The sequence below is a fragment of the Apus apus genome, chromosome 1 (genome assembly GCF_020740795.1).
Source record: "Apus apus isolate bApuApu2 chromosome 1, bApuApu2.pri.cur, whole genome shotgun sequence".
Lineage (NCBI taxonomy): Eukaryota > Metazoa > Chordata > Aves > Apodiformes > Apodidae > Apus > Apus apus.
In genome coordinates this window covers 98,599,528-98,612,389 of record NC_067282.1, presented here as the reverse complement: position 1 = coordinate 98,612,389, position 12,862 = coordinate 98,599,528, and the positions used below count along the sequence as shown (strand labels likewise).

Here is a 12,862-nt window from a genome sequence, read left to right as displayed (position 1 = left end):
GACTGATAACATCATTACAGGACCTGTATGTTTAAGCATAGAAGAGCGTGTGTTACAAGACGTCTACTTCAAGCCAGAGCAAATGGCTGGGGATAAGGCCATTGAATGCAAAACTTGATACCGTCCTTCACAGCATCCTTATGGAGAGTTATCCAACTGGGGGACGAGCAGGTTCATGGTGCTCTGGGTGAAGAACTGGCTGGAGGGCAGGGCTCAAAAGGTTGTAATAAATGGCATTACATCTGGTAGCCAGCCATTGCTCTCAACAGCTCCATGAGGAGGCCAAGTGGAGAAGGATGTGCTGATCTCTTCTCCCTGGAATCCGGTGATAGGATGCATGGAAAGGTTCAAACTGCGTCAGGGGAGGGCCTGGGATGTGCCCTAGCAACAGATTGTGACGTCACCTAGTGCTGGATTGTGACATCACCTCGCCATGGATTGTGCCTCACTGCTTAAATTCGGGCACCCAGCCAGTTGCCCACAGTGTAGCTGAGCTAGTCAGCAAGGTTTGGAGTGTTGAGCGAGGCCTTTGGTGCTAGTGTTGTGCTTGGGGAGTTGTTTGTTGCAGCTCTCAGAGCCTGAGCCCAGAGCCGTCAAGGGATTTTCCCTGGCCCAGCCATGTTCAGGCAGCCGGGGCAGCCAGGAGGCACGCTGGCAGCAGCAGAGGTGAGCTGGGTGGGGAAACCTCACGCTGGGGACCTGGCGTTCCCCCTTGAGAGGAACCTGGGCATTTCTTCCCCCCCTATCCAGGCCAGCCAGCAATCGTGACCTCTCTTCCTTTCACTTGTGCAACCCTGGCTGCTGCAGTGCCCTGGAGAGGGAGCAGCTTGACATCCTCGGCTCCCCACAGCCCGTGGCAGAAAGAGGGGAGCGTGGCCGTGGAGCTGCAGAACCGCTCTCCCGAGTGCCTGAAGGGCCAGGAGGAGGCCGGCTTGGCCGTGCCGTGCCTCCACCAGTTCTGCTCTCCAGCTGTCCCATGGTGGGCTTGAGAGTAAGCCCCCCAGCAGACAAGCTCCTGCCCCTTTGCATGTCTCTCTTAGCAGGGCACAGCTTTGGGCAGCGAGGAAGCCACGGGGGAAAGCGGCTCTGCTGCAAGGGGCAGCGGCAGGAGCCAGCCGCCCCAGGCAGGGCCGGCACAGGCAGCCGCAGACTCTCCGTGCCCCATCTGCCTGGGACACATCAAGAAGGCCGCCTACGTCGCCTACTGCAGGCACTGCTTCTGCTTTGCCTGCATCCGGCGGTGGGCCAGGGAAAAAGAGACCTGCCCGCTCTGCAGGCAGCCTTTGAAGCAGCTGCTGCGCTCGGTGCGAGAGGACGGCCAGTACGAGGAGGACGTGCCGGGCCTGCCTGCCCGCCTGCGCAGGAGGATGGCCATGGAGAGGGCCCGCAGCCGGTCCCCGCAGCGGCGCTACGACCTGCGGAGGCGGCCCACGGACGATCGCCCCTCCGCTGGCAGAAGCAGGCCTGCGAGGACTGACGGTGCCCAGAGGCGAGGAGCAGCTCCAGGGCCCTCCAACATCTCCCCGCCCCGGGCTCCTGCCCCCAGCTCTTCTCAGGAGCAAGGAGGGCCCAGCGCAGGCGAGCGCCCAGCTGGGCCTGCTGTTGCTCTGGAGCCAGGCGCTGGCCGAGTGCAGCTACGGCCCCTTAGCGTCGTCCTCTTCCGCACCCAATAAACACCTCAGAGCTTTCCGTGTGTGTGGGGGTGCGTTGTGACCGAAGGGCAGCTTATCGCAGGGAATGCTTTCCAACACCTTCTCAGCCAAAGGGGAGAACTTCTCCGAGTGCACCATCGTTCTGCAACAGGCAGCGCGTCCCTCAAGCTCTCCCAGCTTCCCCTCCCCAGCACCAGGGCAGGGCTGCCCGGGAATCTTTAGCAGCATCCCCTGGGAATCCCCTTTTGAGGGCTCAGTGGTCCACGACCACTAGTCTGTTTTGAAGAACCACTCTTCCAAAGCCTAGGAGCAGGCAATTCCCTTGTGTTGCAGGAAAAAACATCCTCCAGAAGGCACACAAGTCATTGATGTTTTTTTGATAAAGTTTGATTTGATCTTGATGCATTGATTAGACTACCTGGGTTCCTAGTCACTTAACTGCTCAAGGGACTGTGTCTCATCCTGCTTTGCAGTTCCCTAATGCGGCTGAAGAGAGGCCTGCAGCGAATTTTCCCAACTGCCAGCTTTTGCTGGAGTGTGTTGTCCCCTCATGGTACAAAGTTGTCCCGGGCATCTACTGTTCCAGGCGCAGACTGCAAAAATCAGCACCAGGAACGAGCATTCTGAAAAAGGGATGTTCTTGAATCACTGGTTTCCAACAGACACAAAGTTTAGATTTTATTCTAGAAGGTTTCTTTTTATTATTATTTTCTTTTATTATTATTTTCTTTTTAGTTTTTATGTTTTTTATTATACTCTTTGGGTTTGCTTCTAGATTTCTTGCATTTATATTGCTGAGAAATTCTTAAATTGTAAGGCGATATCTTCTATGATCTATTAGATCTAAAGAAACTACTTGATTGTTGGCCAGTTCATCAATCACAATGTCAGTGAGGAAAAGAAGACAGGAAATGTTAATGTCCAGGACTGTGGCAAACTTGACATTCCACTGTTAGACAGTCAGGGCTGTTGCTATAAACCTACTGTACTGCAGGAGAGCAGTCAACTGCTTAATTACATAATTTATCTTTTCTGCTTTGATTTTTATTTTATCTAAATAATCTCAGTGGTCTCTTTGCTCCAGACTTCTATTTTGATGGATATCTTTTATTATATCTATATAAATATTTCATGCTGGATTTGATTAATCAAAGGGGTAAGAAATAATTTTCTCTTTCTTCTGAAATTGTTATTCAGTTAGGACCAAATCTTCCCCTTGCATAAGCATTACAAGAACAGTAAATACTATTTAGCCTTTGAAAAGGACAGGGAAGGTAATTTAAATATAGATATCAATTAACTGTTCAGAGATGTTTTATTAATATTTTTTAATATGTCGTCTGTTGCCCAAAGATATTTCAGTTCTTTCAGGAACTGAAGAGAAAGCTGGGGCTTTAAGTGGTCAATGGCAGAATAGAGGAAGGGGCTTTGCAAGAATGCCTGGCACAAGATACAGATTCAAAAGTCACAAATATGTTATTTAAAATTACTAAAGCATGAAAGAAAACATGATGAAAAAGAAGTGCGTAACACCAAGCCTCTGCATGGCATTCTTGCCCTGAGCTGAACAGATACAAATTCTTCTTATGTTACATCAAACTCCATAAAAAATTTCACTCTTGGCATCACTACTGTAAAGGGTCTTAAGGGTGCAGCAGTCTGAACAGGGACATAGAGAATGATGTAGGAAGGGAAGAGGAGGATCTCCCTTGAACAGACAGGTTCACCGTTCCCTTCTGCTTGTCTTCGTTGCAGCTTGATGCTGACCGCTCCAGGGCATGTGCTCCTGCACAGAGCAAACCCAAGCCTAATCCAGTATGGTAGCTTAAATGTAGCATTTTCTCTCTTCTGTCTTAGTGACACCTCCCTTCTGCCCATTAAAAAAGAGAATTGTGAAGCACCAGTTTCAGCTTGTTTTGTCCTGTGTAAGATGAAATGAAACCTTGTCAAATGATACCCTTATAGGCAGAAATATCACAAGTGCTATTTGCTAGGCCCTTACAGAAGACTTTCAAGCACACAGCATGTATTAAGTAGGAGGTGCAGCACCCTGGAGACCCAGAGGAAGGAGTGGCATGCTAGAATAAGGCCACCTCTGTACAAACAATTAAAAAAAAATTATTCCCGACTTAGCTGTACCACTAGGTACGGGTAGAGCAAATGCAAAGCCCAGCCTAGACCTCTGTACCTATCTCTGTCTAGTCTGGTTACATCTATCCAGAGTGGCTGTACAGTTCTCAGTCTCGCTTTCTGTCTCTGAGTGTGATCGACTTGCAGACCCACCGACCAGCTTGTAGTGAGATAAGCCGGTTTACTTGACAGGAGATTGCTCAAGTGCTAAAAGAAATTCTGTATCTGGCTGACATCTTCAGCACTTTGTTAGGCCCGATGCGGCAGTGCTGTCTCCCCTGAAAAGCAGGAGAAATTTCCTTGGCTATTATCCTTTGTCATTTCCCCTTCCCGCTTCAAGTAGTTGAGTCTAAGGAATTTTGACTAAATTGCAAAAACTTTTTTTTCCCCTTTTTTCCTTTCCTCCTGTTCTTGTTGTATGAGTAAGGTAGTGGTGTCTATTTCACCTGAGATTCAAGAAGTGTCTTGTCTTACATCTATTGATCTGATAAGCTGTTACGTGCTTCTTTAACCACACATTGCCCTGACGTGCCTGCAGGTGCAGTCTGTCACCTCGTTCCAGTTGGGGCATCCACTGAGTACTGCTGAAGTGCAGGTTTCCTCCAGTTTCCCTCAAGTATTTTTGGTTTCAGTAATAAATAAATCTTATTCAGCAGGAGTCTTTGACTTTCCTTCCCTTGGACTGATGTCATCTCTTTGAATACGCTGATGTCATCTTTGTCCAGGCCAAGTGTAGTCAGAGTCAACTGCAAGCCATTTCAGTTCTGGCTTAGAGGCATTGTAGAGGTCCATGTCGCCAACAAAGATGGTAAATAGCACCGGTCCCAGTATATGAACACTGCTCAGTTGAGTCCCACTTGTTGCAAGAAATGTTAAAAATGCATCAGCCTCACCACAGTGGAACAATCAACATTAGACTGACAGACTGATAACATCATTACAGGACCTATGTTTAAGCATAGAAGAGCGTGTGTTACAACACGTCTACTTCAAGCCAGAGCAAATGGCTGGGGATAAGGACATTGAATGCAAAACTTGATACCGTCCATCACAGCATCCTTATGGAGAGTTATCCAACTGGGGGATGAGCAGGTTCATGGTGCTCTGGGTGAAGAACTGGCTGGAGGGCAGGGCTCAAAAGGTTGTAATGAATGGCATTACATCTGGTAGCCAGCCATTGCTCTCAACAGCTCCATGAGGAGGCCAAGTGGAGAAGGATGTGCTGATCTCTTCTCCCTGGAATCCGGTGATAGGATGCATGGAAAGGTTCAAACTGCGTCAGGGGAGGGCCTGGGATGTGCCCTAGCAACAGATTGTGACGTCACCTAGTGCTGGATTGTGACATCACCTAGCCATGGATTGTGCCTCACTGCTTAAATTCGGGCACCCAGCCAGTTGCCCACACTGTAGCTGAGCTAGTCAGCAAGGTTTGGAGTGTTGAGCGAGGCCTTTGGTGCTAGTGTTGTGCTTGGGGAGTTGTTTGTTGCAGCTCTCAGAGCCTGAGCCCAGAGCCGTCAAGGGATTTTCCCTGGCCCAGCCATGTTCAGGCAGCCGGGGCAGCCAGCAGGCACGCTGGCAGCAGCAGAGGTGAGCTGGGTGGGGAAACCTCACGCTGGGGACCTGGCTTTCCCCCTTGAGAGGAACCTGGGCATTTCTTCCCCCCCTATCCGGGCCAGCCAGCAATCGTGACCTCTCTTCCTTTCACTTGTGCAACCCTGGCTGCTGCAGTGCCCTGGAGAGGGAGCAGCTTGACATCCTCGGCTCCCCACAGCCCATGGCAGAAAGAGGGGTGCGTGGCCGTGGAGCTGCAGAACCGCTCTCCCGAGTGCCTGAAGGGCCAGGAGGAGGCCGGCTTGGCCGTGCCGTGCCTCCACCAGTTCTGCTCTCCAGGTGTGCCATGGTGGGCTTGAGAGTAAGCCCCCCAGCAGACAAGCTCCAGCCCCTTTGCATGTCTCTCTTAGCAGGGCACAGCTTTGGGCAGCGAGGAAGCCACGGGGGGAAAGCGGCTCTGCTGCAAGGGGCAGCGGCAGGAGCCAGCCGCCCCAGGCAGGGCCGGCACAGGCAGCCGCAGACTCTCTGTGCCCCATCTGCCTGGGACACATCAAGAAGGCCGCCTACGTCGCCTACTGCAGGCACTGCTTCTGCTTTGCCTGCATCCGGCGGTGGGCCAGGGAAAAAGAGACCTGCCCGCTCTGCAGGCAGCCTTTGAAGCAGCTGCTGCGCTCGGTGCGAGAGGACGGCCAGTACGAGGAGGACGTGCCGGGCCTGCCTGCCCGCCTGCGCAGGAGGATGGCCATGGAGAGGGCCCGCAGCCGGTCCCCGCAGCGGCGCTACGACCTGCGGAGGCGGCCCACGGACGATCGCCCCTCCGCTGGCAGAAGCAGGCCTGCGAGGACTGACGGTGCCCAGAGGCGAGGAGCAGCTCCAGGGCCCTCCAACATCTCCCCGCCCCGGGCTCCTGCCCCCAGCTCTTCTCAGGAGCAAGGAGGGCCCAGCGCAGGCGAGCGCCCAGCTGGGCCTGCTGTTGCTCTGGACCCAGGCGCTGGCCGAGTGCAGCTACGGCCCCTTAGCGTCGTCCTCTTCCGCACCCAATAAACACCTCAGAGCTTTCCGTGTGTGTGGGGGTGCGTTGTGACCGAAGGGCAGCTTATCGCAGGGAATGCTTTCCAACACCTTCTCAGCCAAAGGGGAGAACTTCTCCGAGTGCACCATCGTTCTGCAACAGGCAGCGCGTCCCTCGAGCTCTCCCAGCTTCCCCTCCCCAGCACCAGGGCAGGGCTGCCTGGGAATCTTTAGCAGCATCCCCTGGGAATCCCCTTTTGAGGGCTCAGTGGTCCACGACCACTAGTCTGTTTTGAAGAACCACTCTTCCAAAGCCTAGGAGCAGGCAATTCCCTTGTGTTGCAGGAAAAAACATCCTCCAGAAGGCACACAAGTCGATGTTTTTTTGATAAAGTTTGATTTGATCTTGATGCATTGATTAGACTACCTGGGTTCCTAGTCACTTAACTGCTCAAGGGACTGTGTCTCATCCTGCTTTGCAGTTCCCTAATGCGGCTGAAGAGAGGCCTGCAGCGAATTTTCCCAACTGCCAGCTTTTGCTGGAGTGTGTTTTCCCCTCATGGTACAAAGTTGTCCCGGGCATCTACTGTTCCAGGCGCAGACTGCAAAAATCAGCACCAGGAATGAGCATTCTGAAAAAGGGATGTTCTTGAATCAGTGGTTTCCAACAGACACAAAGTTTAGATTTTATTCTAGAAGGTTTCTTTTTATTATTATTTTCTTTTTAGTTTTTATGTTTTTTATTATACTCTTTGGGTTTGCTTCTAGATTTCTTGCATTTATATTGCTGAGAAATTCTTAAATTGTAAGGCGATATCTTCTATGATCTATTAGATCTAAAGAAACTACTTGATTGTTGGCCAGTTCATCAATCACAATGTCAGTGAGGAAAAGAAGACAGGAAATGTTAATGTCCAGGGCTGTGGCAAACTTGACATTCCACTGTTAGACAGTCAGGGCTGTTGCTATAAACCTACTGTACTGCAGGAGAGCAGTCAACTGCTTAATTACATAATTTATCTTTTCTGCTTTGATTTTTATTTTATCTAAATAATCTCAGTGGTCTCTTTGCTCCAGACTTCTATTTTGATGGATATCTTTTATTATATCTATATAAATATTTCATGCTGGATTTGATTAATCAAAGGGGTAAGAAATAATTTTCTCTTTCTTTTGAAATTGTTATTCAGTTAGGACCAAATCTTCCCCTTGCATAAGCATTACAAGAACAGTAAATACTATTTAGCCTTTGAAAAGGACAGGGAAGGTAATTTAAATATAGATATCAATTAACTGTTCAGAGATGTTTTATTAATATTTTTTAATATGTCGTCTGTTGCCCAAAGATATTTCAGTTCTTTCGGGAACTGAAGAGAAAGCTGGGGCTTTAAGTGGTCAATGGCAGAATAGAGGAAGGGGCTTTGCAAGAATGCCTGGCACAAGATACAGATTCAGAAGTCACAAATATGTTATTTAAAATTACTAAAGCATGAAAGAAAACATGATGAAAAAGAAGTGCGTAACACCAAGCCTCTGCATGGCATTCTTGCCCTGAGCTGAACAGATACAAATTCTTCTTATGTTACATCAAACTCCATAAAAAATTTCACTCTTGGCATCACTACTGTAAAGGGTCTTAAGGGTGCAGCAGTCTGAACAGGGACATAGAGAATGATGTAGGAAGGGAAGAGGAGGATCTCCCTTGAACAGACAGGTTCACCGTTCCCTTCTGCTTGTCTTCGTTGCAGCTTGATGCTGACCGCTCCAGGGCATGTGCTCCTGCACAGAGCAAACCCAAGCCTAATCCAGTATGGTAGCTTAAATGTAGCATTTTCTCTCTTCTGTCTTAGTGACACCTCCCTTCTGCCCATTAAAAAAGAGAATTGTGAAGCACCAGGTTCAGCTTGTTTTGTCCTGTGTAAGATGAAATGAAACCTTGTCAAATGATACCCTTATAGGCAGAAATATCACAAGTGCTATTTGCTAGGCCCTTACAGAAGACTTTCAAGCACACAGCATGTATTAAGTAGGAGGTGCAGCACCCTGGAGACCCAGAGGAAGGAGTGGCATGCTAGAATAAGGCCACCTCTGTACAAACAATTAAAAAAAAATTATTCCCGACTTAGCTGTACCACTAGGTACGGGTAGAGCAAATGCAAAGCCCAGCCTAGACCTCTGTACCTATCTCTGTCTAGTCTGGTTACATCTATCCAGAGTGGCTGTACAGTTCTCAGTCTCGCTTTCTGTCTCTGAGTGTGATCGACTTGCAGACCCACCGACCAGCTTGTAGTGAGATAAGCCGGTTTACTTGACAGGAGATTGCTCAAGTGCTAAAAGAAATTCTGTATCTGGCTGACATCTTCAGCACTTTGTTAGGCCCGATGCGGCAGTGCTGTCTCCCCTGAAAAGCAGGAGAAATTTCCTTGGCTATTATCCTTTGTCATTTCCCCTTCCCGCTTCAAGTAGTTGAGTCTAAGGAATTTTGACTAAATTGCAAAATCTTTTTTTTCCCCTTTTTTCCTTTCCTCCTGTTCTTGTTGTATGAGTAAGGTAGTGGTGTCTATTTCACCTGAGATTCAAGAAGTGTCTTGTCTTACATCTATTGATCTGATAAGCTGTTACGTGCTTCTTTAACCACACATTGCCCTGACGTGCCTGCAGGTGCAGTCTGTCACCTCGTTCCAGTTGGGGCATCCACTGAGTACTGCTGAAGTGCAGGTTTCCTCCAGTTTCCCTCAAGTATTTTTGGTTTCAGTAATAAATAAATCTTATTCAGCAGGAGTCTTTGACTTTCCTTCCCTTGGACTGATGTCATCTCTTTGAATACGCTGATGTCATCTTTGTCCAGGCCAAGTGTAGTCAGAGTCAACTGCAAGCCATTTCAGTTCTGGCTTAGAGGCATTGTAGAGGTCCATGTCGCCAACAAAGATGGTAAATAGCACCGGTCCCAGTATATGAACACTGCTCAGTTGAGTCCCACTTGTTGCAAGAAATGTTAAAAATGCATCAGCCTCACCACAGTGGAACAATCAACATTAGACTGACAGACTGATAACATCATTACAGGACCTATGTTTAAGCATAGAAGAGCGTGTGTTACAAGACGTCTACTTCAAGCCAGAGCAAATGGCTGGGGATAAGGCCATTGAATGCAAAACTTGATACCGTCCTTCACAGCATCCTTATGGAGAGTTATCCAACTGGGGGACGAGCAGGTTCATGGTGCTCTGGGTGAAGAACTGGCTGGAGGGCAGGGCTCAAAAGGTCGTAATGAATGGCATTACATCTGGTAGCCAGCCATTGCTCTCAACAGCTCCATGAGGAGGCCAAGTGGAGAAGGATGTGCTGATCTCTTCTCCCTGGAATCCGGTGATAGGATGCATGGAAAGGTTCAAACTGCGTCAGGGGAGGGCCTGGGATGTGCCCTAGCAACAGATTGTGACGTCACCTAGTGCTGGATTGTGACATCACCTAGCCATGGATTGTGCCTCACTGCTTAAATTCGGGCACCCAGCCAGTTGCCCACAGTGTAGCTGAGCTAGTCAGCAAGGTTTGGAGTGTTGAGCGAGGCCTTTGGTGCTAGTGTTGTGCTTGGGGAGTTGTTTGTTGCAGCTCTCAGAGCCTGAGCCCAGAGCCGTCAAGGGATTTTCCCTGGCCCAGCCATGTTCAGGCAGCCGGGGCAGCCAGCAGGCACGCTGGCAGCAGCAGAGGTGAGCTGGGTGGGGAAACCTCACGCTGGGGACCTGGCGTTCCCCCTTGAGAGGAACCTGGGCATTTCTTCCCCCCCTATCCAGGCCAGCCAGCAATCGTGACCTCTCTTCCTTTCACTTGTGCAACCCTGGCTGCTGCAGTGCCCTGGAGAGGGAGCAGCTTGACATCCTCGGCTCCCCACAGCCCATGGCAGAAAGAGGGGTGCGTGGCCGTGGAGCTGCAGAACCGCTCTCCCGAGTGCCTGAAGGGCCAGGAGGAGGCCGGCTTGGCCGTGCCGTGCCTCCACCAGTTCTGCTCTCCAGGTGTGCCATGGTGGGCTTGAGAGTAAGCCCCCCAGCAGACAAGCTCCAGCCCCTTTGCATGTCTCTCTTAGCAGGGCACAGCTTTGGGCAGCGAGGAAGCCACGGGGGAAAGCGGCTCTGCTGCAAGGGGCAGCGGCAGGAGCCAGCCGCCCCAGGCAGGGCCGGCACAGGCAGCCGCAGACTCTCTGTGCCCCATCTGCCTGGGACACATCAAGAAGGCCGCCTACGTCGCCTACTGCAGGCACTGCTTCTGCTTTGCCTGCATCCGGCGGTGGGCCAGGGAAAAAGAGACCTGCCCGCTCTGCAGGCAGCCTTTGAAGCAGCTGCTGCGCTCGGTGCGAGAGGACGGCCAGTACGAGGAGGACGTGCCGGGCCTGCCTGCCCGCCTGCGCAGGAGGATGGCCATGGAGAGGGCCCGCAGCCGGTCCCCGCAGCGGCGCTACGACCTGCGGAGGCGGCCCACGGACGATCGCCCCTCCGCTGGCAGAAGCAGGCCTGCGAGGACTGACGGTGCCCAGAGGCGAGGAGCAGCTCCAGGGCCCTCCAACATCTCCCCGCCCCGGGCTCCTGCCCCCAGCTCTTCTCAGGAGCAAGGAGGGCCCAGCGCAGGCGAGCGCCCAGCTGGGCCTGCTGTTGCTCTGGACCCAGGCGCTGGCCGAGTGCAGCTACGGCCCCTTAGCGTCGTCCTCTTCCGCACCCAATAAACACCTCAGAGCTTTCCGTGTGTGTGGGGGTGCGTTGTGACCGAAGGGCAGCTTATCGCAGGGAATGCTTTCCAACACCTTCTCAGCCAAAGGGGAGAACTTCTCCGAGTGCACCATCGTTCTGCAACAGGCAGCGCGTCCCTCAAGCTCTCCCAGCTTCCCCTCCCCAGCACCAGGGCAGGGCTGCCCGGGAATCTTTAGCAGCATCCCCTGGGAATCCCCTTTTGAGGGCTCAGTGGTCCACGACCACTAGTCTGTTTTGAAGAACCACTCTTCCAAAGCCTAGGAGCAGGCAATTCCCTTGTGTTGCAGGAAAAAACATCCTCCAGAAGGCACACAAGTCGTTGATGTTTTTTTGATAAAGTTTGATTTGATCTTGATGCATTGATTAGACTACCTGGGTTCCTAGTCACTTAACTGCTCAAGGGACTGTGTCTCCTCCTGCTTTGCAGTTCCCTAATGCGGCTGAAGAGAGGCCTGCAGCGAATTTTCCCAACTGCCAGCTTTTGCTGGAGTGTGTTGTCCCCTCATGGTACAAAGTTGTCCCGGGCATCTACTGTTCCAGGCGCAGACTGCAAAAATCAGCACCAGGAACGAGCATTCTGAAAAAGGGATGTTCTTGAATCACTGGTTTCCAACAGACACAAAGTTTAGATTTTATTCTAGAAGGTTTCTTTTTATTATTATTTTCTTTTTAGTTTTTATGTTTTTTATTATACTCTTTGGGTTTGCTTCTAGATTTCTTGCATTTATATTGCTGAGAAATTCTTAAATTGTAAGGCGATATCTTCTATGATCTATTAGATCTAAAGAAACTACTTGATTGTTGGCCAGTTCATCAATCACAATGTCAGTGAGGAAAAGAAGACAGGAAATGTTAATGTCCAGGGCTGTGGCAAACTTGACATTCCACTGTTAGACAGTCAGGGCTGTTGCTATAAACCTACTGTACTGCAGGAGAGCAGTCAACTGCTTAATTACATAATTTATCTTTTCTGCTTTGATTTTTATTTTATCTAAATAATCTCAGTGGTCTCTTTGCTCCAGACTTCTATTTTGATGGATATCTTTTATTATATCTATATAAATATTTCATGCTGGATTTGATTAATCAAAGGGGTAAGAAATAATTTTCTCTTTCTTCTGAAATTGTTATTCAGTTAGGACCAAATCTTCCCCTTGCATAAGCATTACAAGAACAGTAAATACTATTTAGCCTTTGAAAAGGACAGGGAAGGTAATTTAAATATAGATATCAATTAACTGTTCAGAGATGTTTTATTAATATTTTTTAATATGTCGTCTGTTGCCCAAAGATATTTCAGTTCTTTCGGGAACTGAAGAGAAAGCTGGGGCTTTAAGTGGTCAATGGCAGAATAGAGGAAGGGGCTTTGCAAGAATGCCTGGCACAAGATACAGATTCAAAAGTCACAAATATGTTATTTAAAATTACTAAAGCATGAAAGAAAACATGATGAAAAAGAAGTGCGTAACACCAAGCCTCTGCATGGCATTCTTGCCCTGAGCTGAACAGATACAAATTCTTCTTATGTTACATTAAACTCCATAAAAAATTTCACTTTTGGTATCACTACTGTAAAGGGTCTTAAGGGTGCAGCAGTCTGAACAGGGACATAGAGAATGATGTAGGAAGGGAAGAGGAGGATCTCCCTTGAACAGACAGGTTCACCGTTCCCTTCTGCTTGTCTTCGTTGCAGCTTGATGCTGACCGCTCCAGGGCATGTGCTCCTGCACAGAGCAAACCCAAGCCTAATCCAGTATGGTAGCTTAAATGTAGCAT

General features: G+C 49.7%; 1 protein-coding gene across 2 annotated transcripts in view; it reads left to right on the top strand.

The window, feature by feature from the left end:
* Nucleotides 1–12,862, top strand: part of DSCAM (DS cell adhesion molecule) — a 495,043-nt gene that overhangs the window by 78,928 nt on the left and 403,253 nt on the right. The gene's annotated exons all lie outside the window — the stretch shown is intronic.